This window comes from Gossypium raimondii, chromosome 10, assembly GCF_025698545.1.
Source record: "Gossypium raimondii isolate GPD5lz chromosome 10, ASM2569854v1, whole genome shotgun sequence".
Taxonomy (NCBI): Eukaryota; Viridiplantae; Streptophyta; class Magnoliopsida; order Malvales; family Malvaceae; genus Gossypium; species Gossypium raimondii.
Window position 1 is genome coordinate 31308940 of NC_068574.1, and position 4759 is coordinate 31313698.

The following is a 4759-nucleotide window of genomic DNA, read 5'->3' on the forward strand; positions in this document are numbered from 1 at the left end:
GTAAAGCAATATTTTGCATGAATTTTTAAATTTTGAAAATACGTTCCAATATTTTCACCTAAGTATGTTGGAATAAATGAAAGTTCAAAGAGAATTTTTGTTCATAAGTTTTTTCAAATGCAAGCATGATTTTGGATTTTATCTAAGTTATTTTTTATGTTATCTTGAGTGATGGAATGCTTGTATGTTCTTTAGTCTTATGTAGTAGTTTCCACGAAAATTTAATTTCTTTGGAAGTATACATGCATGAAGGTTTAAGTCTTTAGAATTGACTTAGTAACTTTCTTGAGGTGAAATCCTAGGAGGTATAAGAATTTAAACATGATATAGGCACTCTTATTTGGATCATTTGAGCATTTCAAGCCGGCCTTATTAAATTAACCCTTGAAACTATACTTTTGAGCTTAATGGCCTATTTATTGCACATTACCTACACCATAAGCCATATTATAATCTTTTAAATTTTATCTTTTTTTGTGCACCTACCTTAACTAAATTTGTCTTGGTGGTCAAAGATTGAGGAAAAATACAAAAGATATACATGCTCTTCACATGCTTGGGAGGGTTCAATTTTTGAACAAAGGGAAGTTTGTTCAAAAGAATAATGAAAGAAAAGTTTGTTCAATTTTTGAAAAATAAATGTTGAGCATGAGTTCAAAATAAGTTTGGGAGGGTTCCAAAGACCCATTTGTTTGAAGGTTATGATGCAAAAGGATCCAAGACAAAGTTAGAGTTAAGATGTTTGAACCTAAAAGTTCACTTCTCTTTATCCCTAACTTTTGCCTAGTCATGTTACAACCTAATAAAAGACTTATTGATTTGATGATTATACTGACTACATTAGTAGAGAGGAATTGCTAAGTTCAACATATAAAGACCACTAATTAAACCTTGTTATTGCTAAGTTTGTATTTGACTTTGAAATGCATGCATACTATGACTCATGTTGACAATGTTTTGTACTTAGTATAAATTTTGGAAATAATATTTGCAGTCGATCTACTTATTAATAAAAATAATTTGTGAGCATGATTTTATTAATGCATGATTATGTGTAAAGACTAATGAGTGCTTAACAATATTGCAAAATTGCCTTAGCAAAAGTTATATTGTGCCTAAACATTACTCGGGACGAGAATTAGTTTAAGTTTATGGGTGTGTAAACTTGGAATTATATAGGATGTATTCTATATATTTTACCACCTTTTCACTTAATAATTATATTAATCTTACGTAATTGTTAATAAATTAAGTGGATTTTTCTTTCATGTTAATATGAGACATGAATTTATGTAGTATGTGAAATTATGCTTTATTACATCATTTTTATGCATAGAATATATTATTTTCATGTTTATTATTAATATGTGATTTTTATTATGCAATGGGTCCATGGAAAATGAGATTACCATAAGGATTAATGGACATGGGCACATCCATCTTACTTGGACAATAATACTATGCAAAATTGCGTCATAAGGATGCTAATTTGACCTAGTTAAAGTGAATGGGCATGTCTGATTAATTATTGGATCATGAAACCATCCATCAAGGGAGATCAAACCCAATTTCGACACAAGCATATGGCTGGCCAATAATCAGGTTGGGGATATTTCATTGCAGGTCCCTACGTTTGCAATTTAATCATAAATTGGCACACAAACTATGTCTTTCAAACCGTCCACTCTATACTAATATAACATGATTTTATGTTTGAAATAATCAACCAAACCACCTCCCTTTCCATAATTTGTGTTTGGCCATGCAATGGAAAAGATGAAGGGATTTTAAACTTTATTTTTAGTAAACATCACCTCACCTTCACCTATAAATACCACATCACTCATCCCTCATTCTTCATCCTTTCATTCACATTCTACATTCCTTTCTTTCATTCCATTTCCCTTTCCTTTTTCCCCACAGCTAGCCACTCCATTTTCCCCTCCATTCTTCAACGAACAAATGCCTTGATAAGACCATATCCTGGACGACCACCTTGGGAAACCCTAAGCAAAGGAGCAATATGTGGATCAAAGAAATACCTTAGTCAGAAAGATCCGAAAGTCTGTTGAATTGAATTAGAGTTTACACTTTCCTCCTTATTGTTTAATTTAAACATGTTTGCTAAGTGTTTATAGATCTTGCAATCAACAATGATAGCTTAATTCTGTTTAGCTAGGATGATTATGTTAATTCAATAATATTTGTTTGATTCATGTTTAACGTATTTGTGCCCCAGTCGATCATATTTTCAATTAAAATCAAGATGTATTTCACTCATATGTGATTAGATGCACTCAGATTAGCTGAGTGTCCTAACTAGACGACGAATAGTAGACACATAATTGAAAAGTGTAATGCTGAATTTAGATCATTAAACCCAACTAAATTAGAGGTTCATAATATCTTTAGTTAGCTCTATTATCTTGCACAGTTTCTAGGTTTATGTGATTAAACTGTTTCAAACTTCATTCTCCCTATGACCTGGCATAAATACTAAGAAACCCTTGGTTTAATATGATCAGTAAAATATATGTTTCACTAAGTAAAAGATGATAAATGACTTAATTCGGTTTCTAAACTCATGAAATATTGACTTGCCATGGAGTGTTTTTTTAACATTATTAAACATGATGAAATTAAATTAAGTTGATTAGTGTAATTATCCTAGCCTATAAATGTTATTGATTGTTGAGTTGTGTTCTTTTGCTAAAATTCATTCATAATTTAGATAATTTTGCATACTTAGTTTAAAATTGCATTAGGGATCAATACCACTTAAAATATTTTGTTTTTTATACCAAATTGTGAATTTATAATTTTGCAAATAATCAATTAACACACACAGTCCCTGTGGAGACGATAACTCATTTAACTTACTTACTACTTGAACGATTGTGTACACTTGCACAAATATCTCGTTACAGTCTTCACCATAATAAACACAAGATAGCTTTGTTGATTTCATCTCCTGGACTACAGTTTGTCTCTTCATTATCTTGATCATATTAGCTAAAGATGATATCAGGGCTGGCAATGAAGTGATTGCGTCAAGCTCAATGGTGCTAGCGGCTCTCATGTCAATTCTTACTTTCGTGGTAGGATATTAATAATCATTCTTGGCAAGCTGTTCCAAAATCTCATATGCTTCATTATAAGATTTATCCAACAAAGTACCATTGGCAGAGGCGTCAACTACCGTCCTTGTATGTGCATTCAGCCCATTATAAAACATCTCCATCTGAGTTCGGTGATGGAAACCATGCATAGGACATTTTCTAAGTAATTCCTTAAATCTTTCCTAGGCTTCGTAAAGCATTTCATCCTCTGATTGTTGAAAAGATGTGATATCATTTTTAAGCTTCGCATTCATGTTTGGCAGATTATACCATAGCAAAAACCTAAGGCACAAGTCATTCCATAATGCCACTGTTCCCGATGGCAAAGCATTAAGTCATGCTCTTGCACGATCTCTTAAGGAGTATGGGAATAATTTAAGCCGCAGGGTGTCTTTAGAAGCACTCTATTGTCTAAATAAGTCACAGAACTCTAGAAAAAGTCTTAAATTTAGACTTGGATCTTCAGTAGGCAACCCCCCGAACTGTCCAACTGTTTGTAGCATTTGAAACATTACCGGTTTCAACTTAAAATGCTGAGCTTGTGTGCATGGTGTTACTATCCCTAGATTCAAGTCATCTAAATTTGGAACTGCATGCTTTTGAATTGGTTTGTTTTGGTTATCTATCACACGATGAATAGGAAGATTAACATCCTGACCATTTGGATTCAATGGGTCATTTAGACCAAGATCATTTCCTTCCCTAGCCATATTATGTAATTCTCTTCTCCTCCTTCACAAAGTTTTTTCAATCTTTGGGTCAAAAGGATTATCTTCGTTAACAGAAATGCTTCTACTCATGTATTGATGAAAAACCTGTAAAAAGTAAATACAACTAAGTTAGCTAAAACTAATGAAACAAAATAAAATTTCACCAATTGCCAATCCCCAGCAATGATGCCAAAAACTTGTTGCTTGTGAATATGATGTGTGAATTGTGCAAGTATACATGTCGAATAAGTAATAAAGTGATGAGTGAGATCATCTCCATAGGGATTAGATAGGTAGAATTTGGTTGACTTATTAGAGTTAAGCTTGATTAATGCTAAAGCAAAATAATAGTGAGAATGTAGTGGCAAAATGAGAGAATGATGATATATAAAATTGTGAAAAACAAAACAAGTAAACGAAACAAGAATGTCACAAAAAAGTAAATACAAAAAAGAATATTAAGGAACTACGATGTTGATTAGGACGGATTGGATTACTGATGCATCTACCTTTTCTAACTATTAATGCCACAAAAAAGTCTTGAACATTCTACAGCTCGATAGATTTCTACAGCAGTTTGCTTTTTTCAAGAGCAAAACCTGGGGCTACCTCCCCTACGGTACTATATGTCTATAGACATGACTTCCGCTACCACTAATATTTTCTACCTTTCTTTGCATGAGGCAAGGCTTTATGTATAGAGGTTGGTAAGAATAAATAATTTATCATTCACTTATATTCCCCATTGTCTATCCAGTTACCCTAACTTTGTTGGCAATAAGTTATCTTTAATAACCTGTTGCCTATTCGTCAATACACAACCTATATACTGCTTGAAATACTATTGGATAAAATAGTAGAAAAATTCCAACTTAAATTGTGAACATTAATAGAAATTAAAGGGTTCAACAAAGTAATCCCTAGCCTAAG

General features: G+C 32.4%; 1 non-coding gene across 1 annotated transcript; it reads left to right on the plus strand.

Annotated features, from left to right (window-relative positions):
- The first annotated feature begins 3257 nt into the window (after nt 1-3257).
- LOC128034231 (small nucleolar RNA R71) lies at nt 3258-3364 on the plus strand. Its single transcript, XR_008190361.1, has one exon. It is a non-coding gene; the product is annotated as a small nucleolar RNA R71 (small nucleolar RNA).
- Nucleotides 3365-4759: the final 1395 nt, after the last annotated feature.